This window comes from Piliocolobus tephrosceles, chromosome 15, assembly GCF_002776525.5.
Source record: "Piliocolobus tephrosceles isolate RC106 chromosome 15, ASM277652v3, whole genome shotgun sequence".
NCBI classification, from domain to species: Eukaryota; Metazoa; Chordata; class Mammalia; order Primates; family Cercopithecidae; genus Piliocolobus; species Piliocolobus tephrosceles.
In genome coordinates, this window is record NC_045448.1 from 54,542,625 (window position 1) to 54,570,457 (window position 27,833).

Below are 27,833 nucleotides of genomic sequence, written 5' to 3' on the forward strand. Positions count from 1 at the left end.
TTATTATTATTATTATTATTATTATTATTATTATTATTATTATTATTATTTTTGAGACGGAGACTTGCTCCATCGCCCAGGCTGGAGTGTGATGGCACGATCTCCGTTCACTGCAACCTCAGCCTCCCAGGTTCAAGCAATTCTCCTGCCTTAGCCTCCCAAGTAGCTGGTATTACAGGCACCCACTACCACGCTCAGCTAATTTTTTTTTTTTTTTTTGTATTTTGAGTAGAGACAAGGTTTCGCCATGTTGGCCAGCCTGGTCTCGAATTCCTGACCTCAGGTGATCCACCTGTTTCAGCCTTCCAAAGTGCTGGGATTACAGGCATGAGCCACCATACCCGGCCCGCTTTTCTTTTCTTTTTTTTCCCTCTTTTTGCCCTTATTTTACTTTTGTAGAGATGGGGTCTCACTGTGTTGCCCAGGCTGTTGTCAAACTCCTGGCTTCAAGCAATCCTCCAGCCTTGACCTCTCAAAGCACTGGTATGACAGGCATGAGCCACTGCGCCCAGCATGGTCTGCTTTTGATTACCACCATGCATCAGCAATTCTAACCAATAAAATACTGTGCCTTGTTTCCCTTGCGCTCCGTGCCACTGATGTGAGGTATGTGCTATTCCCCATATTTTTGAAGTGTGGATTCCTGGATATGGGTCAAAGGTTGTCTGCAATTTAAATTTAAACTTTGGATTCACTTTTAATTATAAAAAGTATGAAGCGTTTTTCAAAACATACTGAGTAAACTAAGGCCTCGTGGCTGAGGAAGTTTTGCTCTCCTCTGTGCTTTTGTAAGTAAAAAAAATTGTATTGATTTAAGTAATTTAAGTGAATCAAGCGAATTATAAAATATTAAGAAGTGGAAATTAAATAAAATCACCCATAAACCTACCGTTTGAAAACAAATTTGGATAATATTTTGATGCATAATGCAAGTTTCTATTTCTCTTCCTCTTTTTGGGGGCAAGGGTCAGCTAACTAAACATTTGGTTTGATATTCTTCAGAGTCAGATTGTAACTCTGTATATACATAGTTGTATATATACTTTGTATATATAGTATAGGTTTACTACTATAAAACCATATATACTACTATAAAACCACTCCTGGTTGGACCTTCATCTGTGGCAGGTACTTTTGACTGGGCTGCTAAAGTCAAGCTCCCTGTGCTTTAAAAAAAAAATCATCAAAAATCCGTAAATATTGCCTGAGATCACCTGTTTTAACTCTAATAAGGTTCTACAGCAAGCATCTCATTCAGTCATGTGAAGGTGGCATACCTGGGTGGTGGTGGAACTCAGCTACAGAACTGGGCTTCAAAAATATTCATAAGTCAGCCCTCATATTGGATTATGACTTTTAGGATTTTTTTTTTTTTTAATGAGACAGGGTCTCACTATGTTGCACAGGCTGGTCTCAAACTCCTGGGCTCAAGCAATCCACCTGCTTCGGCCTCCAAAAGTCCCGAGATTACAGGCACGAGCCACCGCGTCCAGCCAGGATACTTCTGAATAGTTAAAGTATTATATGATAATGTTTTCATTCAGTAAATGTTTATTATGTGTATTTCCACATCCCTCTGCTAGGTGCTAAGGGGCATAAGATGATTAAAGGGGCTGTGAAAAGTCCAGTCTAACTGGGGTGAAAGAGGTAGGCAGGTAAATTAGAACAGGGTGGAAGGACGGGGGTAGAGTTTGGGGATGAAGCTCTGGGGCAGCACAGTGGGAGGAGTGTTCCTCCTGCCTTGGGGAGCAGGACAAGCCTTGCCTCTCCTTCCGGCTTCCTCTGTTGCTCCTCATCTTGCAGGCTTTTCTGTCCTCTGCCACAAGTGCTCTTCCTCCCTGAGGACTTTTGCAGAAGCTCTTTCCTCTGCCTGGAATGGATGCTTCCTTCTTGTCTCCATGCCTTGCTGATTGCTCCCTACTCTTTCATTCCCCACTCGCTGTGTTGTAGCCTCTCACTGTGTGCTCTGCTTCCTGACATCACTTAGCACAGCTGCTGTGAAAGGATGACTTGCTGGATACTTCCCACCTCCACCCCAAGAGAATGCTTTCAGCTGTCAGTAACAGAAAACTGATAAACAAGTGGCTCGACCAATGGCAGTTTATTCTCAAATATAAGGGAGACTGGAGGTCAGTGGCTACTGGCGCTTGTTGAGCTGATCATCAATGTCAGGACCATGTCTGTGGGATTCTCTTGTCCTTTCCCTCATGGTTGTAAGATGGCTGTCTCAGCTTCCAGCGTTGCACCCACACTCAAGGCTGGGGGAGTGGATGGCTCTGGGTCTTTTCCTTTTTATCTGGAAAGGAAACCCTTTCCCAGAAGCTGGCAGCAGATTTCTATGTATGTGCTATTGTGCATCCCTGGCAGTAATTAGCTTTTTCAGCCACTCATAAGGATGAAAGGGAGAAGGGGGAGAGGTATTAAGACTAGTGTTGGGTTTGCCATTCAACAATGCCGTCTACACTTCTCAAGACCGTACGCTCCTTAAAGGCAGGGATTGTTTGAACTTCTCTTCTTTGAATTCCCAGTGCCTTGCACAGTACCTGGCCTATAGAGTGAATGGTGACAAGTATGCCAGAAAGAGAAGGTGGAATGAGGACCTTTCAGGAGAAGAGAATGTCAGATACGAAGGCACTGTGCTGAAAGAGCCTTCATTGTAGTTTTGGGAACATGTGACTGGAACATAGGCAGATGACAGACTACTGGAAACTGAAAAGCTTTGCATGTCATGTGAATTTGTCCTTGTGTCAGCAATGGTGAGTTGTTGAAAAGTTTCAGGCCAGGGAGTGACACAATAGCATTTGTGGGTTAGGTTACTAACTGTGTTGAAAGTATGGGCTAAGAACTGGAAGAAGGGAGATTAGAATCAAGGAGATTAATTAACCATATCATACTGTGGTTTCATCAAGGAGAGTACGAATAATTTGGGAGACTGGCAAATGTAATTTTAAAATAATCTAGAACTATGATCTCAAAATAGGACCTTGAATCAGTAGCATCAGCATTACCTGGCACCTTGTTAGAAACGTAAATTCTTGGGGCCTACCTTGAGCCTACTGCATCCAAAGCCAGTGGTAAGGTCCAGCTGTGTGTGAGTTCAGAAGCCCTCCAGGTGACTGTGATCCACATGAAAGCTTCAGAGCCACTGAGCTAGAGCTATAGATGCTTAAGGGTGAAAGACAGCTTGGAGATCACCCAATATGGTACAGCCAATCTGCATGTTAGAATCACCTGGGGAGCTTTTACAAGGCAACTAAATTGCCCACACCTCCTACTCCACACAGCAGAACAATTAAATTGTGATCGTAGGGGCTGGGACCCGTGCATCAAATGATTTCTAGTGATCTCAAGTGTTTCCAATGAGCAACCAGGTCTGAGAACCACTGGTCTTATATAACCCCTATTGATGTGAAAAGTCAGGATTCGAAGAGGAGTTACTCAAGGACATACAGCAAGCTCAGGTAAGAACTGGGTTCTTGAATCAATTTCATAAACTATCATCTCCATGAATGCCTTAAACACTATCCCAACTTTTTAATTTTTTAATTATTTAAAAAACTTGTGGCTACATAGTAGATATATATGTTCTATCCTAACTTTTTAGTGATTTGCCTGAAGATGATCATTCACAGTGACAAATACAACTGCCAAATTTTTAGAAGAAAAATAGGTTACAGACATGAAAGTCAGTTCTCCTTTACGTTAACAGTATTATACACTTTAAAAGGTTATCCTTTTTGTAAAGATTTTGTAAGAATACATATTTTTAACAGTAACGAAGAGAATATAGATACAATAGGGTAGATAGTGCTTTGTTATTTGTGTGTATAAGTAATAACCCTTTTTTCAAACTCTAGGTGGAGCTCTTTGGTTTTTATATATTCTTTTATTTACAATTTGGAAAGTCTTTGTTTTAAAAGAAGAAGCTATTTTGGGATTTTAAAAAAGCATTAAAAATTTTCATAATAAGTATTCTCAACTTTTCTCAGCTCTCCTTTTCTTGTTGTTTCACAGCCATATAGACAAAAACTTACTTTTTTGTTGTTTAATTGCTGGACCAAATCCAAATTCAGGCGTCACAGCGTCATTTTTCAAATCCATCTTAAATTTGTATTTTATCTCATAGTGTTTGACGAATGGGATAAGTTTCCCATGTTTATTGTTTGTGACAGGTCTCCAAGTTGAAATAGAATTCGTGTAAGATGGGTCTCCCTTTATGAATAATGCCAGGAGAGAAAATCTCTAAGGATGTTATAGCTGTTGCTATAGTAATTCCTTCAGCTATTTTTACCCCACTGTGTACAAAGGAGTGTTAACAGCTACCTTCTTGTAACATAAATGAAACGTTTTGCTGCTGCCTCTTTTTCTTTTCTGTTTTACTAGCTCAGTATTCTGTCTTCTATTGGAAGTGCACTTGGAGTAAAATTCCCCAAAATACGAGGCCTGTTATTTTTAATGGTATAAACCTGTGGTGTGGTTCCTAGGCCAGCAGCAGCACCATGGATATCACCTAGAAGTTTGTTAGAAATGTAGATTCTTGGCTCCCACCCTAGGTGTACTGAACCAGAAACCCTGGGGATGGGGACCAGCAACCTGTGTTGAACCACTGGTATAGGCTGTTTTGAAAGGATAAAAATCCTGTTCTCACCAGAACCTACATAAAAAAATTTCCTCCTGTACAGGCCAGGCGTGGTGGCTCACACCTCTAATCCCAGCACTTTGGGAGGCCAAGGTGGGAGGATTGCTTGAGTCCAGGAGTTGGAGACCAGCCTGGGCAACAGCGGGAGACGCCTGTCTCAAAAACAACAACAAAAATCAAAAAGTTAGCCGGCTGTTGAGGTGCACACCTGTGGTCCCAGCTACTTAGGAAACTAAGGTGGGAGGGAGGATTGCTTGAGCCCGAGAAGTCAAGGCTGCGGTGAGTCGTGATCATTGCACCCCAGTCTGGAGCCAGAGTGAGACCCTGTCTCATAAAAGAAAAATTCCTCTGTACAGTCACTTTTGCTTATTTTGGGTTTGTCCAGTGCTTTTCAAATCACCCAGGGCTTTTGTTAAAAGAAATAATTCTCATTCAGTAAGTTTGAGGTGGAGCCTGATATTCTGCCTCTAACGAACTCCCAAACAGTATGGATTTTGCTTGTCCCTGGATCACATTTTGAGTGGCGAGGCCACATAGCACATAGTAAGGCCATACCCATGCCTGCATGTGAGTTATCTATGATTTATGTCTATATGCTTTTGATTTAGTATACATAAAGTCAGTTTTTCCTTTTCAATTACAGTGGGAAGAGACAATTTCTAGAATGTAAGGCTTTCTTGTCTAATTGAAAGTGACTCAATCATATTAAATCCTACAAGACGGTATTGTTCGCCAGGATCTGTCTCTGAGACCGTCTATTATAGTCAGCAGTGGGCACCCTTGAAAATTACATTATTTAAAAAAACTGAGACTCATTCATAGCATTATGAAGTCAGAGAGAAAGTCCTGAAGTTTGAAAATGTTTTTAGACAAAATAATTTGAGACAAAAAGAAGTGGCTCATAAATGTTTGTTATCGGCTGGGGGCGGTGGCTCACGCCTGTAATCCCAGCACTTTGGGAAGCCGAAGTCAGGAGTTTGAGACCAGCCTGGCCAACGTGGTGAAACCCTGTCTGTACTAAAAATACAAAAATATTAGCCGGATGTGTTGGTGGATGCCTGTAATCTCAGCTCCTAAGGAGGCTGAGGCAGGAGAATTGCTTGAACCAACGAGACAGAGGTTGCAGTGGGCCGAGATTGCACCACTGCACTCCAGCCTGGGCACCAAGAGCAGAACTGTCTCAAAAAAAAATGTTATTCACTTATTTTCATTATTTATTGAGCATCTGCCATAGGGAGCATTGTGATAGGCACTTTAGGACATTTTTTAAAAAAAGGATAAGTCCTTAACCTTGAGATACCAGTCTAGCTGAGGCAATAAAACTTACGCTCGTGAAAGTTAATTACCAATATAGGGAGTATTCTGTGAAATGGTAAAGAAGCGTGGTAGAACTTCGGAAGACCAAAGGATAGCTAATGGCTGGTATGGCTGAAAGGGATCTGACTTGGGCTTTGGAGCATGTGTAGAACTGAGACATTCAGAGGAGAGAGAAAGAGGGGGAATGCTCCATGGAAGAGAGATGGCATGGGTCAGGGTGCAGCTTGTAGGAGTGAATCATGGATGCATACAGGAACTGGGGAGAAGTTCAGATGACATGGAGCTTAACTTCTTATCTAAGAGCTAGATTGGTGAGGATTTAACTGCCAGGTTTTTGAGTTTTGACTTAATCCCTTGTGCACCAAGGAATCATTGAAGAATGCTTTCAGCTGGGGGTAGGGTGACCCAATCATGATGATGACTTAGGAGGAGTCATTAATGGAATATTTAGGATGAATTGAAATGACAGACTAGAGGCTGAAACACTTGTTGGTAGGCACCTGCACTGGGTACATAGGAGAGAAGACTGCAGGAAATATAATTAGAGAACTGGGAAAGGGGCAATATAAACTGAAAATATAACAGATTAATGAGAAGAAAGATTAATTCATATAAAGGGGAACCAGGGGTGTTTGGGACCACATGTCTGTCCTTTTGAGGTGCCTCTGTGGTAAACAGCCTTTTTTTTTCTTTTTTCTTTTTTAATTTAAGTTCTGGGATACATGTGCAGAACGTGCAGGTTTGTTACATAGGTATACATGTGCCATGATGGTTTGCTGCACCTATCAACCTGTCATCTAGGTTTTAAGGCCCACAGGCATTAGGTATTTGTCCTAATGCTCTCCCTCCCCTTGCCCCTTACCCCTGTGACAGGCCCGAATGTGTGATGTTCCCCTCCCTGTGTACATGTGTTCTCATTGTTCAGCTCCTACTTATGAGTGAGAACTTGGGGTGTTTGGTTTTCTGTTCCTGTATTAGTTTGCTGAGAATGATGACTTTCAGCTTCATCCATGTCCCTACAAAGGACATGAACTCATTCCTTTTTATGGCTGTATAGTATTCCATAGTGCATATGTGCTATATTTTTTTTTATCCAGTCTATTATTGATGGGCATTTGGGTTGGTTCCAAGTCTTTGCTATTTGCTATTGTAAGTAGTGAAACAGCCTTACTTTCTAACTAACCATCTTGGAGACACTATAGACTAGTTGATTTCAGTGATATTGCCTTGCTAATGATTTGAAGTTGATATATTATTTCACTCACATTCACCTTTTTGTTTTTGTATCTCTCTTTAGGGTCCTCTGCCTTATTTCCTGCAATCATGAATATGTTTTGAATACTGCTAGTCACAAATTCCAAAGCTGGCGATTCATTGTTAGTTAGTACTTTCAAAACAATTGTCTTAAAATTGTAGATCTAGAAGGGACCTGAGAGGTCATCTGGTCTCTGTCTGTCTCTGTCTCTTTCTGTCTCCCTCTTTCACACACACACACACACACACACACCCCAGAGACAACCAAAGTCCTCTAAGACTTGAGACAGAGGAAAGTACACTTGAAGGCAATACCACCTGATGCCCTATCCATGTTAAGATTGTTCACAGAGCTGATCTGACCTGATCATTAGTGCTTTAGACTGGAGAGGAGACTGGGTGCCAGGAGAGCAAACCAGTCTTCCTGTGAGTTTCCTCCCTGCCCCTGCCCCGCCAAGGGAAAGTCAGTGCATGTTGGACTCTGGATGAAGTAATCTTCTGGTAGGAAATCCAAGGAATACATATGTATGTATGTGTGTGTGTGTGTGTGTGTGTATATATATATATATGTATATATATATATATATATATATAAAATCAATGATTAGTGGCCATTTTGCAGAGGATTATCTCTCTAAAAGTCCCAGAAACCCATGTGAGCATATTGAATCAGAGCTATCCAGCCTGACTTGTTGCAGAAAACATACTGCCTTAATCCACCAAAACATACTCATGTGACACTGCAATCTAAAAGTTTAAAGTCTTACATTCAGTTTAAACAACCATCCAGCAATATCAGACCCTGGTCCATTGGCTTAGTGATGCATTATTCTTAATGCTCTTATCTAGGTGCAGCCTCAATTACTACCTGGTTGGTCAGTCAAGGAGATCTAAGTGTGCTCCACTTGGCCATGCTGTTGTGGGAAAGCACCCAGAGGGCTATGTAGTCTCTGATACAACATGAGCTGATGCATTTGATTATTACCTGTGTCCTCTGGACAAGCATTTATTCATTCCACAAATATTATAAAGTATCTGCTATATGTCAGGCAGAGTGTTGGGAACTGTGGATACAAAGATGAGTAATATAGTCTCTGCCCTCAAGAACTTGAGGAGAGATGGATGGGTAGACACAGAAGAGTATACATACAGAATGAAGCAAGACATTACATATGAATGAAGCAAGAGTATACATACAGAATGGAGGATTTGATCCAGAAAACTCTTGAGACTGAATAAAGAATTTTAACCTTTGTACAAACTGAGATCCTTCTGTTTCCCTTGTCAGTGCCAAGGTGACCTCCATTCAGGTACTATGACTTTTAAAAAATTGCTCATTAGCATGTCCACGTCTCCAGTTTGGCTGACACATCTGTCCTTGTGAAATACGCCAAACACAGGATAAGATATTCCTTGAATGTGGACCCAATCAGGTGCTTGAATTCGATGCCAAGATGGTTAGTCTACCTTGCTACTCACCTTGAAGATTTCCCGTAACGATGGAAACTTCAAGATTCTATAGCAATTTGGCTTTTGTATCCCCACCTTTCATGCCCCTCACCTCCATTTCCTAGTCTCACATTTGCCACCCCAGTTCGCTGGCAATGCTCATCTCACAAGGCTGACAGATGCAGCTCACAGGCCAGGAGGGCAGCAGGCCCTCTTGATAAAGGACTCTATTTTAAAATTTATTTTAGTTTTTCTTTTAGTGTGTATGAGGTATTTTCCAGTAAAAACCAGAAAACCTGCTGGACAAATTCTGAAAGAGCTGTAACTTTTTTTTTTTTTAATGCTTCAGGCAATTCCATTTGATCTGGCCATCACCAAAGCTACTGGTAATCCGTAGGACCTTTCCTCATTACGGCGTCTATTGACCTGTGACCTTTTGCCTCCAGCTCTTACTGAACATAAAAAGGCATCCAATGTATCACCACTCATTTCCTCAGTAGTCTGCTATATTTAGTTTGTCAAAGTGTTTTTGGATCTTGATTCAATTATCTAACATGTTCATTATTTCTCCTAGCTCATCAAATGAGAAATTTGATAAGGATCATTTCTATATCATTGTCCAAATAATTGATGACAGCTTTGAACAGGACAGGGCCCAGTAGCACAGTCTAGACAATACCCTCCTCTGTTACATTTATAATCATATCTGAAAAGATATAATGGTGTTCATCTTTTGGACATTGTATTACAAAAAATCTCAAATCCAGAGAAAAGACAGGGAATAGTGTAATACACACATTTAGATTTCACAGTTGTAGTATTTTTCTATATTTGTATCACAAATATTATATAGATGCAGATTTTTTTTCTGATTTGGATAAACTTGTAAGAGACATTTGGGGGAGGAACTATTGAGGCATTTGAATATGACTTGGGTATGAAAGAACATTGAGGAATTAGTATTACATTTGTTATGTGTTATATCATCATGGTTATGTAGGAAAATGTCTTTATTTTTTATAGCTGTATACTGAAGTATTTGGGTGAAATGTTATGATATCCATAGTTTTATTTAAATACTTTGGGCTTTCATAAACAATAATCCAGTGGGAAGAGAGTTACGTAGGAGATACCTAAACAGGTTCAGAGAGAATGGCTAATTGTTTATCAGTCTGTGATGGAATTGTTTTTGAGTCTGGAATATTTTGATAAGTTCTAAATAATAAGCCAATTTAAAAAAATTACTATATAATATGAAAGATAGAAATCTCCATCCTCTTCTTGGACCCCGTGCCACCCCAGAGCCTCATTCCATCCCATTTCCCCCTCCCAATTATTACTGTCATTTTTTATAAAAATTGTTTCTATACTTTGATGTACATTTCTCAAAACTGTTTTGTCAAAATACTCACTTTTTCTATTGTCTTCAGACGAAACCACTGTGTCAAATCTGTATTCAGGCCAGGCGCAGCAGCTCACGCCTGTAATCCCAGCACTTTTGGAGGTTGAGGCGAGCATATCATTTGAGGTCAGGAGCTCAAGACCAGCCTGGCCAACATGGTGAAACCCTGTCTCTACTGAAAAAAAAAAAAAAAAAAAAAAATCAGCCAGGCGTGGTGGGACACGTCTGTAATCCCAGCTACTCGGGAGGCTGAGTAAGGAGAATCGCTTGAACTGGGAGGCAGAAGTTGTAGTGAGCGGAGATCACAACACTGCAGTATAGCCTGGGCCACAGAAGGAGACTCCATCTCAAAACAAAATAAAATAAAATGAAATTAAATAATAAAAGAATGTGCTATGTCCAAACGTCCAATAAAGGAAAAAAGCCACATGAATGGTGAGTTAGAAACCATAAAAAGTAATTCGATATTACCAAGAGAAGTGTTATTAATATAATTTCAGATACATTACTGGGATAATATTTAGACAGGTATAGTAGAGCCATTATTGTTATATATCAGCTGAGTTATTTTAAAATAGATATAATAGTAATCATTTAATTAAAGAAACCCAATGAATTTTAAAAAGAGATCAGTGAAAATGAACATAAAGTATCTCTTGGGAAAATGTAAAATGGATGATAAAACAGGAGCACTGTAGAGGGTGTATTATAGATAACACATTAATTGTAATTGTATTAGAAATAGAATTTTAAGTATTGCCATTTCCTGGATAGCTGAGGATGACAAAGTCAAAATTTTTAGTGCATGCTGTCACTTAAATGGCCTGTGAAATAGACAATTGAGGTGAAACACTGGTAAGATGAGCCAAAGCTTTATTTTTGGCATCATTTTCCTTTAAACCTGTTGGGATTTGTAAAGCTTGGTTTTGCTGCCCAAAGAGCCGATCAGGAGTGTTACGGAAGAATTTTTCTACCTAAATAATTTTGAATGCTATTCTTTCTAAAGTATGTTATACTTATCACTTCCTTTTCCCCCCACAGGATGGAAGCTATTTAGCAGAGGTTGCCGTTTTTCTGATGACTCCAGTAGATAATTTGAGCAGTGAATCTTCCAGGGCTAATTAGCCTGTGTAGTGCCATTGGAGTTGCAGGCTTGCGTTCTTGGGTCCTGGTGTGTTGTTTCTCTTTGTTAGGTCTGATTTTGATTTGTTTGTTTGATGCTTAGAGGACACCCATGAGAGCCTCCCCATCCCCCTTTGGCTCCAATTTCAAATCTATGGATGTTACTGAAATAAATACACACATTCTCACCTTCATTTGGATCCTACATCAAAATATGTGATAAACAATCCTCAGCCTCTGGAATTTTTTTTTTAAGAGAGAGGAGGTCTTGGTATGTTGGCCAGGCTGGCCTCATGCAACCCTCCCACCTTGGGTTCCCAAAGTACTGGGATTACAGGCATGATCCACTTCACCTGGCCAACCTCTAGGAATTTGATGTAAGTCTAGCTACTACTTACCAGCCGTATCCATGTACTCTAGACAACATTTTGACAAACACCGCACAGGAAAGGCCCATGAAACTTATGTTTTTTTTTCCCCAGAGAAAAATATTGCCTTCTATTTCTATAAGTTAATTTTATTTTTTAATAATTCTAATAATTAATGAAATAATACCTGCATGTTAAGAGTCAAACAGTGCTAAAAATATTTTAAAAACCAGCAACTACTGCCTTTTCAACCCATCCCATCCCACTCCTCAACAGTAGTTTTAGTGATTTTTTTGAATATTCCTCCTAATTTCAAAATAACTGGTATCTCTTAAATCATTAACTTTAGATATTATCTAGTGACTTTTTACTGTGATAGACAAATCTATTGATGTCATGTTATGGTAGGTGAAAATGTGACTCTTACACTACTCTTTCCTTCCCTCATTTCCCCATTATGCTCTTATATGACTTTTGGTTAATGCATCAGCAGTCAGTTTTCATAGTTTTAGAACTACGTAAGTTGTGTCCTAAGGTGCCCTCAAGGAGGAATCTGGCTCCAATTGTTCATTTCTTCTTTTTATTTTGAGATAGACTCTCACTGTAACCCAGGCTGGTGTGCAGTGGCACGACCTTGGCTCACTGCAAACTCTACCTCTTGAGTTGAAGTGATTCTCCTGCCTCAGCCTCCTTAGGAGCTGAGATTACAGGCATCCACCAACACATCGGGCTAATTTTTTTGTATTTTTAGTACAGACAGGGTTTCACCACGTTGGCCAGGCTGGTCTCAAACTCCTGACTTCGGCTTCCCAAAGTGCTGGGATTACAGGCGTGAGCCACCACGCCTGGCCAGTTCATTTCTTCTTTTAGCATTCTGTGATACTTAGTGATACTTGGTTGCCAATTCCAGGTGACAGAAAAAAGCTTTACCTCCAAGTCTTGTTACAAAAATTTTTGTTAAGAAAGTTTTGTTTTTGTTTTTTTTAAATCACAGAATAGACATAATCTCTTAGGCGGTTGGAAGCATATTCATATCTCCAGCTAGATGGGAAAGTCTTGTAGGCAGGGATTGTAATATGACTTCATAAAGCACAGGGATTTTTAAAAAGAAAGGTTAGGATTTGGATAGGCAAAAGGAAGGAGGATATGGTTTATACTTTTGGTCTCTGGACCTTATTATCTGAAGGCCTGGAACTCCTGTAATGAAGTAGTTACGCAGTCAAAGGTGGGAGGAGGGTCTCTTAGCATCTGATTTTAGTGCCCTGCAGACCTCGCTGCAGGTCTCAGTCATTCTCCACTGCCTGACACAATCACCTCCTCACTGCCCCGTGAGGTGCAGCGCCATCTAAGTCAGTCACAGGGAAATGCCAAGGCTCACTTTGTTTATTTACTGGAGTGGCTGGTTGTACTGGGAGGCTATCAAGACTATTAGGAGGGCTGGGCATTTCATACTCTTTGGGCTGCCTTCTGTGTATATGTGACAGATCCTGCGCCGGGACCTCTGAGCCAGAGCTCCTCTCAAGGTTAACCTTGTACATCCCCCTCCCCATACGTGATCAACAGGGGAGAGGCTGGAGTGCATGAGCCGGAGTGCACATTCCCAAAGGTTGGCGCTGGCCTTCCTTCGTGTCTGCTGTCCAGCCCCAAATACTACCATTTTAATCTCATAAAACCACTCAGAAGGGCTTCAGACATAAAGAAATACAGTCCACAGGTTTCTTCCCCATACCAAAGATACCAAATGGAATATGGGAATGTTATCAGGGGACGAGCTGTTACCCACCTACTAAGAACTTTAGTTCCTGATGGCCAAATGCATATCTTCTCTATTAAGCAAATTTATCTGCCAAAAAGCTATGTTATGCCAAAAAGTTAAGTCCACAAATTTAGGAGACTATCTTGTGTCATTTGTGGTTGTCTAAGAATCACAATGTGGTGTTGGTTGCTAAATATATTTATTATTAACCTGTTTGAGAGCAACTCTGTTGTTTGTTCATGAAGATCAATTTTCACTAGTAGAAGCATTACAAATTTAACTGGAGGAACTTAGTTTTTTTCCCTGTAAGAGCTTTTTTTCACCACTTCCATTAGTAATTCTAAAAAATTTTGAACTGGAAATTTTAATAATAGAGTAAGTAAATCTAAGCTTCTTTGGAAGTTGTACTTGTCAGTTCTATTTTTTGGTTTCTTAGGAAACAAGTTAAAAACGGCTTTTTAGTTCTTAATACCTTTCTAATTACAGTTCTTTCTCCTCTCTAAGGGGTTTTTCTTTAAAAAGGTGCAGTTTTCTTTCCCTGTACTAATTGGAATGTTGGTTTTAAAAATTGATATTCTTGGGTTGGGTGTGGCGGTTCACACCTGTAATCCTACCACTTTGGGAGGTTGAGGGAGGAGGATCACTTGAGCCCAGGAGTTCAAGATCAGCCTAATCCACATAGGGAGACCCCATCTCTACAAAAATAAAAAATACAATTACCCAAGGATGATGGGATGTGTCTGTAGTCCCAGCTACTCAGGAGGCTGAGACAGGAAGGATCCCTTGAACCCAGGAGTTTGAGGCTGCAGTGAGCTATGATTGTACCACTGCACTTCAGCCTGGGTAACAGAGTGAGACCTTTTCTCTAGAAAAATAAAAATTATATTCCCTCTAACCATGGTCATTAAAAAAAGTATATAAATACACACGTGTGTGTGTGTGTGTGTGTGTGTGTGTGTATATATATATGTATTTGCTTCTTTAAGAGACAAAAATCAGTTACTTGAGGCAAAGCTTATAAAATTAAAGATGTTTCATATGATCATGTGCTTTGTTTATGAACACATTTGTACCAGCTAAAGTGTTGGCCTTGGTTGAATTTCCTTCTTTTCCCTGATTCATCAAAATTGATGAAATGTCAATCATGCTGACTGATTTTTCACAGCAATGTGTGTAACCCATAACAGTGAAGGATGTGGAGACAAATGTAGCTTCCACATCTGGAGTGGGAGCAGTATGTAGATGAGTAGAATAAATTGAACTTTACTGATCCCTTTTTTCTTATATTTAATAAGTTCTCGGGTACGTGTGCACAATGTGCAGGTTTGTTACATAGGTATACATGTGCCATGTTGGTTTGCTGCACCCATCAATTTGTCATTTACATTAGGTATTTCTCCTAGTGCTATCCTTCCCCCAGCCCCCCACCCACTGACAGGCCCCAGTGTGCGATGTTCCCTGCCCTGTGTCCTTGTGTTCTTGCTGTTCAATTCCCACCTATGAGTGAGAACCTGCAGTGTTTGGTTTTCTGTCCTTGTGATAGTTTGCTGAGAATAATGGTCTCCAGTTTCATCTATGTCCCTGCAAAGAACAGGAATGCATCCTTTTTTATGGCTGCAAAGTATTCCATGGTATATATGTGCCACATTTTTTTAATCCAGTCTGTCATTGATGGGCATTTGGGTTGGTTCCAAGTCTTTGCTATTGTGAATAGTGCTGCAGTAAACATACGTGTGCATGTGTCTTTATGGTAGCATGTTTTATAATCCTTTGGGTATATACCCAGTAATGGGATCGCTGGGTCAAATGGTATTTCTACTTCTAGGTCCTTGAGGAGTCGCCACACTGTCTTCCACAATGGTTGAACTAATTTACACTCCCAACAACAGTGTAAAAGTGTTCCCATTTCTCCACATCCTCTCCAGCACCTGTTGTTTCCTGATTTTTTGATGATCACCCTTCTAACTGGTGTGAGATGGTAAACTCATTGTGGTTTTGGTTTGCGTTTCTGTGATGACCAGTGATGATCATTTTTTCATGTGTCTGTTGGCTGCATAAATGTCTTCTTTTGAGAAGTGTCTGTTTATATCCTTCACCCACTTTTTGATGGGGTTGTTTGTTTTTTTCTTGTAAATTTGTTTAAGTTATTTGTAGATTCCAGATATTAGCCCTTTGTCAGATGGGTAGATTGCAAAAATTTTCTCCCATTTTGTAGGTTGCCTGTTCACTCTGATGGTAGTTTCTTTTGCTGTGCAGAAGCTCTTTAGTTTAATTAGATCCCATTTGTCTATTTTGGCTTTTGTTGCCATTGCTTTCGGTGTTTTAGTCATGAAGTCTTTGCCCATGCCTATGTCCTGAATGGTATTGCCTAGGTTTTCTTCTAGGGTTTTTATGGTTTTAGGTCTAACATTTAAATCTTTAATCCATCTTGAATTAATTTTTGTATAAGGTATAAGGAAGGGATCCAGTTTCAGCTTTCTACCTATGGCTAGCCAGTTTTCCCAGCATCATTTATTAAATAGGGAATCCTTTCCCCGTTTCTTGTTTTTGTCAGGTTTGTCAAACATCAGATGGTTGTAGATGTGTTGTGTTATTTCTGAGGACTCTATTCTGTTCCATTGGTCTATATCTCTGTTTTGGTACCAGTACCATGCTGTTTTGGTTACTGTAGCCTTATAGTATAGTTTGAAGTCAGGTAGCGTGATGCCTCCAACTTTGTTCTTTTTGCTTAGGATTGTCTTGGCAATGCAGGCTCTTTTTTGGTTCCATATGAACTTTAAAGTAGTTTTTTCCAATACTTTGAAGAAAGTCATTGGTAGCTTGATGAAGATGGCATTGAATCTATAAATTACCTTGGGCAGTATGGTCATTTTCATGATATTGATTCTTCATATTCATGAACATGAAATGTTCTTCCATTTGCTTGTGTCCTCTTTCATTTTGTTGCGCAGTGGTTAGTCGTTCTCCTTGAAGAGGTCCTTCACATCCCTTATAAGTTGGATTCCTAGGTATTTTATTCTGTTTGTAGCAATCGCGAATGTGAGTTGACTCATGATTTGGCTGTTTGTCTGTTACTGGTGTATAAGAAGGCTTGCGATTTTTGCACATTGATTTTGTATCCTGAGACTTTGCTGAAATTGCTTATCAGCTTAAGGAGATTTTGGGCTGAGATGATGGGGTTTTCTAAATATACAATCATGTCATCTGCAAACAGGGACAGTTTCATTTCCTCTTTTCCTAATTGGATACCTTTTATTTCTTTCTCTTGCCTGATTGCCCTGGCCAGAACTTCCACCACTATGTTGAATAGGAGTGGTGAGAGTGGGCATCCCTGTCTTGTGCTTATTTTCAAAGGGAATGCTTCCAGTTGTTGCCCATTCAGTATGATATTGGCTGTGGGTTTGTTATAAATAGCTCTTATTATTTTGAGATATGTTTCATCAATACCTAGTTTATTGAAAGTTTTTAGCATGAAGGGCTGTTGAATTTTGTCAAAGACCTTTTCTGCATCTATTGAGATAATCATGGGGTTTTTGTCTTTGGTTCTGTTTATGTGATGGATTATGTTTAATGATTTGCATATGTTGAACTAGCCTTGCATCCCAGGGATGAAGCTGACTTGATCATGGTGTATAAGGTTTTTTATGTGCTGCTGGATTTGGTTTGCCAGTATTTTATTGAGGATTTTTGCATTGATGTTCATCAGGGATATTGGTCTAAAATTCTCATTTTTTGTTGTGTCTCTGCCAGGCTTTGGTATCAGGATGATATTGGCCTTATAAAATGAGTTAGGGAGGAGTCCCTCTTTTTCTATTGATTGGAATAGTTTCAGAAGGAATGGTACCAGCTCCTCTTTGAATTCTGGTAGAATTCGGCTGTGAATCCATCTGGTCCTGGACTTTTTGTGGTTGGTAGGCTATTAATTATTGCCTCAATTTCAGAGCCTGTTACTGATCTATTCAGGGATTCAACTTGTTCCTGGTTTAGTCTTGGGAGGGTGTATGTGTCCAGGAATTTATCCATTTCTTCTAGATTTTCTAGTTTATTTGCATAGAAGTGTTTATAGTATTCTCTGATGGTAGTTTGTATTTCTGTGGGGTCGGTGGTGATGTCCCCTTTATCCTTTTTTATTGCATCTGTTTGATTCTTCTCTATTTTCTTCTTTATTTGTCTTGCTAGCAGTCTATCAATTTTGTTGATCTTTTCAAAAAACCAGCTCCTGGATTCATTGATGTTTGAAGGGTTTTTTGTGTGTCTATCTCCTTCAGTTCTGCTCTGATCTTAGTTATTTCTTGCCTTCTGCTAGTTTTTGAATTTGTTTGCTCTTGCTTGTCTAGTTCTTTCAATTGTGATGTTAAGATGTCAATTTTAGATCTCTCCTGCTTTCTCATGTGGGCATTTAGTGCTATAAATTTCCCTCTACACACTGCTTTAAATGTGTCCCAGAGATTCTGGTACATTGTGTCTTTGTTCTCACTGGTTTCAAAGAACATCTTTATTTCTGCCTTCATTTCATTGTGTACTCAGTAGTCATTCAGGAGCAGGTTGTTCAGTTTCCATGTAGTTGAGTGGTGTTGAGTGAGTTTCTTAATCTTGAGTTCTAGTTTGATTGCACTGTGGTCTGAGAGACAGTTTGTTATAATTTCTGTTGTTTTACATTTGTTGAGGAGTGCTTTACTTCCAACTATGTGGTTAGTTTTGGAATAAGTGCGATGTAGTGCTGAGAAGAATGTATATTGTGTTGATTTGGGGTGGAGAGTTCTGTAGATGTCTATTAGGTCCACTTGGTGCAGAGCTGAGTTCAATTCCTGGATATCCTTGTTAACTTGCTATCTCGTTGAACTATCTAATGTTGACAGTGGTGTGTTAAAGTCCCCCATTATTATTGTGTAGGAGTCTAAGTCTCTTTGTAGGTCTCTAAGGACTTGCTTTATGAATTTGGGTGCTCCTGTATTGGGTGCATATATATTTAGGATAGTTAGCTCTTCCTGTTGAATTGATCCCTTTACCATTATGTAATGGCCTTCTTTGTCTCTTTTGATCTTTGATGGTTTAAAGTCTGTTTTATCAGAGACTAGGATTACAACCGCTGCTTTTTTTTGCTTTCTATTTGCTTGGTAGATCTTCCTCCATCCCTTTGTTTTGAGCCTATGTATGTCTCTGCATGTGAGATGGCTATCCTGAATACAGCACACTTGTGGGTCTTGACTCTTTATCCAATTTGCCAGTCTGTGTCTTTTAATTGGGGCATTTAGACCATTTACATTTAATGTTAATATTGTTATGTGTGAATTTGATCCTGTTATTATGATGTTAGCTAGTTGTTTTGCCCATTAATTGATGCAGTTTCTTCATAGCATTGATGGTTTCTACAATTTGGCTTGTTTCTACAGTGGCTGGTACCAGTTGTTCCTTTCCATGTTTAGTGCTTCCTTCAGGAGCTCTTGTAGGGCAGGCCTGGTGATGACAAAATCTCTCAGTATTTGCTTGTCTGTAAAGGATTTTATTTCTCCTTTACTTATGAAGCTTAGTTTGGCTGGATATGAAATTCTGGATTGAGAATTCTTTTCTTTAAGAATGTTGAATGTTGGCCCCCAGTCTCTTCTGGCTTGTAGTGTTTCTGCCGAGAGATCTGCTGTTAGTCTGATGGGCTTCCCTTTGTGGGTAACCTGACCTTTCTCTCTGGCTGCCCTTAACATTTTTTCTTTATTTCAACCTTGGTGAATCTGATAATTAGGTGTCTTGGGGTTGCTCTTCTCAAGAAGTATCTTTGTGGTGGTCTCTGTATTTCCTGAATTTGAATGTTGGCCTGCCTTGCTAGGTTTGGGGAGTTCTCCTGGTTAATATCCTGAAGAGTGTTTTCCAGCTTGGTTCCATTCTCCCCATCACTTTCAGGTACACCAATAAAATGTAGATTTGGTCTTTTCACATAGTCTCATATTTCTTGGAGGCTTTGTTTCTTTTTACTCTTTTTTCTCTAGTCTTGTCTCCTTGCTTTATTTCATTAATTTGATCTTAAATCACTGATAGCCTTTCTTCCACTTGATTGAATTGGCTATTGAAGCTTGTGCATGCATCATGTAGTTCTCGTGCCATGATTTTCAGCCCCATCAGGTCATTTATGGTCTTCTCTACACTGTTTATTCTAGTTAGCCATTTGTGTAACCTTTTCCCCAGGTTTTTAGCTTCCTTGTGATGGGTTAGAACATACTCCTTTAGCTCGAAGAAGTTTGTTATTACCAACCTTCTGAAGCCTACTTCTGTCAAATTGTCAAAGTCATTGTCTGTCCAGCTTTGTTCCATTGCTGGTGAGGAGCTGCGATCCTTTGGAGGAGAAGAGGTGCTCTGGTTTTTAGAATTTTCAGCTTTTCTGCTCTGGTTGCTTCCCATCTTTGTGGTTTTATCTACCTTTGGTCTTTAATGTTGGTGACCTACAGATGGGGTTTTGGTGTGAATGTCCTTTCTGTTGATGTTGATGCTACTCCTTTCTGTTTGTTAGTTTTCCTTCTAACAGTCAGATCCCTCAGCTGCAGGTCTGTTGGAGTTTGCTGGAGATCCACTACAGACCCTGTTTGGCTGGGTATCACCAGTGGAGGCTGCAAAACAGCAAATGTTGCAGAACAGCAAATATTGCTGCCTGGTCCTTCCTCTGAAGGGGCACCTGCCTGTATGAGGTGTCTGTCGGCCCCTACTGGGAGGTGTCTCCCAGTTAGGCTACATGGGGGTCAGGGACCCACTTGGGGAGGCAGTCTATTCTCAGAGCTCAGATGTGGTGCTGGGAGAACCACTGCTTTCTTCAGAGCTGTCAGACAGGGATGTTTAAGTTTGCAGAAGTTTCTGCTGCCTTTTATTCAGCTATGCCCTGCCCACAGAGGTAGGCTTTGTGGAGGCAGTAGGCCTTGCTGAGCTGCAGTGGGCTCCGCCCAGTTTGAGCTTCCTGGCCACTTTGTTTACCTACTCAAGCCTCAGCAATGGTGGACGCCCCTCCCTGCGCCAGGCTGCAGCCTCACAGGTTGATCTAAGACTGTTACGCTAGCAGTGAGTATGGCTCCGTGGGCGTGGGACCTGCGAAACCAGGCATGGGAGAGAATCCCCTGGTCTGCTGGTTGCTAAGACCATGGGAAAAGCATGGTATTTGGGCAGGAGTGTCCCATTTTTCCAGTTACAGTCTGTCACAGCTTCCCGTGGCTAGGAAAGGGAAATCCCCCTATCCCTTGCACTTCCCAGGGGAGGCAACTCCCTGCCTGGCTGTGGCTCACCCTCCATGGGCTGTCCAACCATTCCTAATGAGATGAACCAGGTACCTCAGTTGGAAATGCAGAAATCATCCATCTTCTGTGTTGATTATGCTGGGAGCTGCAGACCGGAGCTTTGGCCATCTTGGAACGGACCCCACTAATCTCTTGGCTCCCTCCTATGCCAAGAGCATAGCTTATGGACCTTGCATTGTACAAGGGTTACATGTTACCAAACTGATTTCCACTCAGTTACATCTTTTCTCAGATACTTTAAAGAGGAAAAGTGGGGAGATAGAGAGGAATTTTGCAGATTAATTGCTACTTCTTCCAGGGTATGAACTGAGAGAAATAGTGCAATCTCTCAGTCTCTTCCCTTCTGATGCTGTGTCATTTACACTGACCAAGTGGTTATTAATAACTCTTCCATGGCTTTTGCCAAGTTCCAGAAAGATTGTTACTGTCTCTGACAATCTATAGAGGAATGAAGAGTAAGCATACTCTTCTGTCAGTCACCCCATTTCCCACCTTCTTGCTTCCCTACACTTTAAGCTTCAGGAGTTCCCTGAGGGACTTCATCTGGAACATTTTACCTATCTTTACATGGTAGCCTCCTTCTCATCATTCGGGTCTTAGCTGAAATATCACATCCCTAGAAAGGACATTGCTGGTGTCCCTATCCCTTCATTCTTATTTTCACCATAGCACTTACTGTTGTTGGATATTTTCACATCTATTTGTTTATCGTCTGCCTCCCGCAAGATTCTAAGCCCCATAAGAATTGAGCCTATATGCTGACTTGTTCAGTGGTATATCCCCATCATCAAGAAAAGGGCCGGCAGACTTTTTTCTATGTGAGGGATCAGATAGCAAATAGTTCAGGTTTCAGGGGCCAAACATTCTCTGTTGCAACTTCAGCTCTGCCACTATAGCACCAGAGCAGCCAAAGACCTATGTAAACAAATGGATGAAACTGTGTCCCAAAAAAACTTTATTAATGGATGCTGAAATATGAATTTCACATAATTTTCCCATGTGAATATTATTATTTTCTAATCATTTAAATATGTGAAAACCATTCTTAGCTTGTGGATTATAGAAAAGATGAAAGGCAGATTTAGTCTGTGGGTTGTAGGCTGTTGACCCTGTTGAAGAACATTGATTTTCTGGCACTTACTGCAAGTTTATTATAATGAACGAATTGATAGCTTGAAAGGGAGGAATTTTACCATGAAGAAATTAATGTATTTATTCCCAAAAGCGGAATAGTAAAATATTTCCCTAAACTAATTCTGAATAAATAGATTATTCTGGAAAGATAAGAATCATATCTTCTCTTTTGATATCCCCCAGATTGGGCCTGGTTAGCAGAGTGTGTGTGTTGCAAATTGAGACTAAACCAATTTGGCATACATAACTCAGGTTCTTTTTGAGGAGTAAGAATAACTATCAAGGTTTGAGGGAGTGTGTTTAGTTACTCTTTCACAAACCAGCTAGCAGGTAATAATAAAAACAAGATTCAGGCAAAACTCAGTCACACATACAAGCTTTATTTTTTGTATTTTTTTTTTTAAACTGTTAGTGCCTGTAATCCCAGCACTTTGGGAGACCGAGTTGGGCAGATCATGAGGTCAGGAGATTGAGACCATCCTGGCTAACACGATGAAACCCCGTCTCTACTAAAAAAATACAAAAAACTAGCCAGGCGAGGTGGCAGGCGCCTGTAGTCCCAGATACTTGGGAGGCTGAGGCAGAAGAATGGCAGGATCCCAGGAGGCGAAGCTTGCAGTGAGCTGAGATCCGGCCACTGCACTCCAGCCTGGGCGACAGAGCGAGACTCTGTCTCAAAAAAAGCAAAAACAAAAACAAACCTGTTAGTTTCAGGGATACATTGGGGGGGTTCTAGAGGTAAATTGCATATCGTGGGGGTTTGGTGTACATAAGATTTTGTCACCCAGGTAATAAACATAGTACCCAATAGGTAGTTTATTGATCCTCACCTTCCTCCCACTTTGCATCTTCAAGTAGGCCCCAGTGTCTGTTGTTCCTTTCTTTGTGTCCATGTGTCCTCAATGTTTAGCTCCCACTTACAAGTGAGGACATGAAGAGTTTGGTTTTCTGTTCCTGCATTAGTTTGTTTAGGAAAACGGCTTCCAACTCCATCCATGTTGCTGCAGAGGACTTTATCTCATTCTTTTTTATGGCTTTGTATTCCCTGGTATATATGTACCACATTTACTTTATCGAATCTACTGTGGATAGGCATTTAGGCTGATTCCATGTCTTTGTTATTGTGAATAGTGTTGCAATGAACATACATCTTCATGTGTCTTTGTGTTAGAAGGATTGATATTCCTTTGGGTATGTACCCAATAATAGGATTGCTGGATCAAGTGGTAGTTCTATTTAAGTTATTTGAGAAATCTCCAAACGGCTTTCCACAGTGGCTGAACTAATTTACACTCCCACCAGCAGTATATAAGGATTCCCTTTTCTCTGTAACCTCACCAGCATCTGTTATTTTTTGACTTTTTAATAGTCATTCTGAGTGGTATGAGGTGGTATCTCATTGTGGTTTTGATTTGCATTTCTATTTATTTATTTATTTATTTATTTATTGAGACAGAATCTTGCTCTGTCGCCCAGGCTGAAGTGTGATGGCGTGATCTCGGCTCACTACAAGCTCCGCCTGCCAGGTTCAGCCGTTCTTCTGCCTCAGCCTCCCGAGTAGCTGGGACTACCAGCGCCCGCCACCACGCCCGGCTAATTTTTTGTATTTTTAGTAGAGATGGAGTTTCACTGCGTTAGCCAGGATGGTCTCGATCTCCTGACCTCGTGATCTGCCCGCCTCGGCCTCCCAAAGTGCTGGGATAAAGGCGTGAGCCACCGCACCCAGCGATTTGCGTTTCTTTAATGATTAGTGATATTGAACATTTTTTCATGTGCTTGTTGGGTATGTATGTGTCTTCTTTTGAGTAGTGTCTGTTCATGTCCTTTGCCTACTTAGAAAAATTTTTAAATAGTTTTTGAGGATACAGGTGGTTTTTGGTTACATGGATAAGTTCTTCAGTGGTGATTTCTGAGATTTTGGTGCACATATCACCCGAGGAGTATACACTGTGCCCAATATGTAGTCTTTTATCCCCCACCCCACTCCAGGGCTTCCCCCTGAGTCCCCAAAGTCCATTATATAATTCTTATGCCTTTGCATCCTCATAGCTTAGCTCTTCCTTATAAATGAGAACATACAGTATTTGTTTTTCCATTCTTGAGTTACTTCATTTACAATAATGGTCTCCAGCACCATCCAAGTTGCCGCGAAGGCCATTATTTCATTTCATGGCTGAGTAGTATTCCATGATGTATCTATACCACATTTTCTTTATCCACTCATTGGTTGATGAACTTTGCCCACTTTTTAATGGCATCAGTAAATAATAATTTAAATTCCTTATAGATTCTGGATGTTAGACTTTTGTGAGATGCATGGTTTGAAAATAGTTTCTCCCATTTTGTGAACTGTCTGTTTACTCTGTTGATAGTTTCTTTTGCTGTGTGGAAGCGCTTTAGTTTAATTAGGTCCTATTTGTCAATTTTTGGTTGGGTTGCAATTGCTTTTGGCGTTTTTGTCATAACATCTTTGCCAGGGCCTGTATCTCGAATGGTATTTCCTAGGTTTTCTTCAAGGGCTTTTAGAGTTTTAGGTTTCACAATTAAGTCTTTAATCCATCTTGAGTTGATTTTTGTGCGTGGTGTAAGAAGGAGGTCCAGTTTCAGTCTTCAGCATATGATTAGTGGGTTATCTCAGCAACACTTATTGAATAGGGAGTCCTTTCCCTGTTGCTATAAAAACATTTATTAATCAAGCATTGATTAGGAAGTGGACCAAAGAAGTTCATTCAAACTTTCTCCAGAGCAGTGGAGTCCCAGTGCCCTGGATGTCTTAATTTATTTGTGCTGCTCCAACAAAATGCTTGAGATGGAGTAATTTTTAAATAACAAAAATTAATTTTCTTACAATTCTAGAAGCTGGAGAGTCCAAGATCAAGGTGTTGGCAGGTCCAGTGTCTCATGAGGGCTGCTCTCTGCTTCCAAGATATACCTTGTTGCTGCCTCCTCTGGAGGGGAGGAGTGCTGTGTCCTCACAGGAAGAAGGTAGAAGAGCAAGAGCTCTGAACTCTGCAAGAAGCCTCTTTTATAAGGGCCTTAATCTCACTCATGAAAGAGGAGCCCTCATGGCTTATTCACATTTTAAAGCCCCCACCTCTTAATGCCATCACATTAGCCATTAGATTTCAACACCTGAATCTAGGAAGGGACACATTCAAACTATAACATTTATGTTACATGCAAAACTCATTGAAGGTAGACATGACATTCTAGGAGCAAGAAAGATCATCTAGTCAGAACTTCTTTGAAACCAATAGCTGGATATGGGACCAGTTAGAGTATGCACCTTCTGATGTTATCTCTCATGGTACATGTTATAAGCATCTCTGGCTTCTTATACCATGTTTATGAAAGGATTGGTGAGTGTTTCTAAGTCATTTGAGCCAATCCACTTTTTTTTTTTTTTTTTTGAGACGGAGTCTTGCTCTATTGCCCAGGCTGGAGTGCAGTGGTGGGCTCTTGGCTCACTGCAACCTATGTCTCCTGGTTCAGACGATTCTCCTGCCTCAGCCTTCTGAGTAGCTGGGAATACAGGCACTGATTCCCATACTTGGCTAATTATTTTGTATTTTTAGTAGAGACAGGGTTTCACCATGTTGGCCAGGCTAGTCTTGAACTCCTAACCTCAAGTGATCTGCCTGTCTTGGCCTCTCAAAGTGCTGGGATTACAGGCATGAGCCACTGCAGCCAGTGTAATCCACATATTTTGAATACTTTTAATTTCACTAGTGATAATCCATTTTGAACATTTATTATGCTAATAAGTCATCAAGAAAAATCTATTTTTGATAAGATAGCATGCCAATTAGCAAAGCAGGAGGATTTGTAGAAGCTGCCTCTGGAATGTGACTTTTTAAATATAATGTTAGCTGACCCCCGTGGACTACGATTCTTGACAGCAAATTACCTGACCATCTGAGCATTAAATGTTGAACCAACTGGCAACTACTTAATATTACACTGATTAAACTGCAGTATTACTAGACATTGTAACAGTAGCCTTTGCCCTGACTTTGGTCCTTACACCATTCTATGGAATGTATACACAAGGGGATAGATCTCTCACATCTGCATCCTATTAGGAATTACAAGGAAAAAGAATAGTTTTTTCTGAGCCTGCTGGGAGTATACAGATTAGCAAACAACTGTGTTTTTTGTTTGCTTGCTTGTTTGTTTGTTTGTTTGCTTTTGAGACAGAGTCTCGCTCTGTCAGCCAGGCTGGAGTGCAGTGGCACGATCTCAGCTCACTGCAACCTCTGCCTCCTGGGCTCAGGCAATTCTCCTGCCTCAACCTCCTGAGTAGCTGGGGTTACAGGCATGTGCCACCATGCCCACCTAATTTTTGTGTTTTTAGTAGAGATGGGGTTTCACCATGTTGGCCAGGCTGGTCTTGAAATCCTGACCTCAGGTAATCTGCCTGCCTTGGCCTCCCAAAGTGCTGGGATTACAGGTGTGAGCCACCATGCCTGGTCTGTTTTTGCTTTTTTACTGTAAATTTACTGATTGTCAAACTAATACATATTGTGGTAGAAAACTGCCAGTTATTTCCCAAAATGCAACTCTTCCCTTCTTTCTTTAGTCGTAGAAGCCCTGAACTTAAGCTGTACACATGGTCCCTGCTATGGTCTGAATGTTTGTATGCCTCCAAAATCGTATGTTGAAATCTAGTCCCCAATGTGATGGTATTAGGAAGTGGGGCCTTTGGGTAGATGATCAGGTCCCAAGGGCAGAGCTCTCACAAATGGGGTTAGCACCCTTTTAATAGGCCTTGGAGAGCTCTCGCACCCCCTTTACCATGTGAGGATACATAGAAGGCACCGTCCGTGAGGAACAGGCCCTTATCAGGCACTGAATCTATTGGTGTGTCAATCTTGGGATTCCTGGCTGCAGAATCATGAGCAATAAGTTTGTGTTGTTTATAAAGTACCCAGTCTAAGGTATTTTGTTTAGTAGCCCAAACCAACTAAGACATCCCCCTAGCATAAGGACCGTATTTCTTAGCCTCTTTGAAGCTTGTATGGCCACCAATGAGATGTCAATGAAAATAATGCATTCATTGTCTGGGTTATGCCCTTAAAGGGCAAGGGTGTGCCCACCGCTGTTTTCTTTCCCCTTTCCTGCTGAAATGTGAAGACAGGAATTGGAGCAGCCATCTTGAACCATGAGATGGAAGCCATACATTGAAGGTGGCAGAGCGACCAGACAGAAGGACCAAGTGTCCCTGGTGGTTGTTGAGCTGTCCTGCCAGCTGTGGACTGCTGTCTGAACTTTTGTAGGACAGAGGAATACACTATTTAAGTCTCTGTTGTAACATCTGAATTGTTCTGTATTCTAATATAATACTTGTTTTAGAATACTTGGAACAACAGAAAGTTATTTTTGTTAAGGCAGGAAAAATCTTAGGTGTAATTCTATCACCCAGAGTCAGTCATGTGTTAACTGACATCTTAGTGGATGTTGTAGCATGCTTCCCTCAGCCTCATCCCCACCTCTACCTTCACGATGACATGCTCAGTTGCTCAGTGCCTGGAGTGTTAGCTGCTAATGGTTCTGTCCAGGAATTGACCTTGGCCTCACGGGGGCAGCCTGCATCCAAGAATCTGTTGTTGAGAGGGTACCAAAGTCCAGTCTTCTTGCTTCAGTTTGGACAACTCTGAAGGGCCATCTTAGCTCTAGAACTTGATGTAGAAATGGCCAAGGTCTCTGTTGCAACCGCATTACAGTTCACTTCTCCCTCTGTCAATCCAGCTTCCCTCTCCTCTCACAGGCACTGTTCCCAAGGGCGCTTCACAACAAACCCGCATACAAATCTCAATCTGTGTGCTAGGGAACCTGACCTATGACACATACAGATTTAGAGATTTGGGATTTCAGTACTTTGTTTTTCACTAAATATTTTGCTGGGTAGTCTCCATTTGCCTTTCCAAACACATACCACCGCCTTCCATCCACCTGTGTTCTGGGACGCTGCCCACGTTGGGCTACATTAGTGAGCTCCTTTGCCCTCTGCCTTCCAGTCGAATGCTGCCAGTGGAAGGTACTGATAGGAGATCAGATGGTGGGAGGACAGAGACTGGGCTATCCCTTGTCACCAGGCTGTGTGTTGGAAGAGGCATCATCC

The 27,833-nt window shown here is 40.8% G+C and overlaps 1 protein-coding gene and 1 non-coding gene across 3 annotated transcripts in view; one reads left to right on the top strand and one right to left on the bottom strand.

Annotated features, from left to right (window-relative positions):
- ACYP2 (acylphosphatase 2) overlaps nt 1-27,833 on the top strand; it is a 201,811-nt gene that overhangs the window by 43,511 nt on the left and 130,467 nt on the right. The gene's annotated exons all lie outside the window — the stretch shown is intronic.
- LOC111524907 lies at nt 8,926-8,989 on the bottom strand. The gene has a single exon (XR_002725907.1). It is a non-coding gene; the product is annotated as a U7 small nuclear RNA (small nuclear RNA).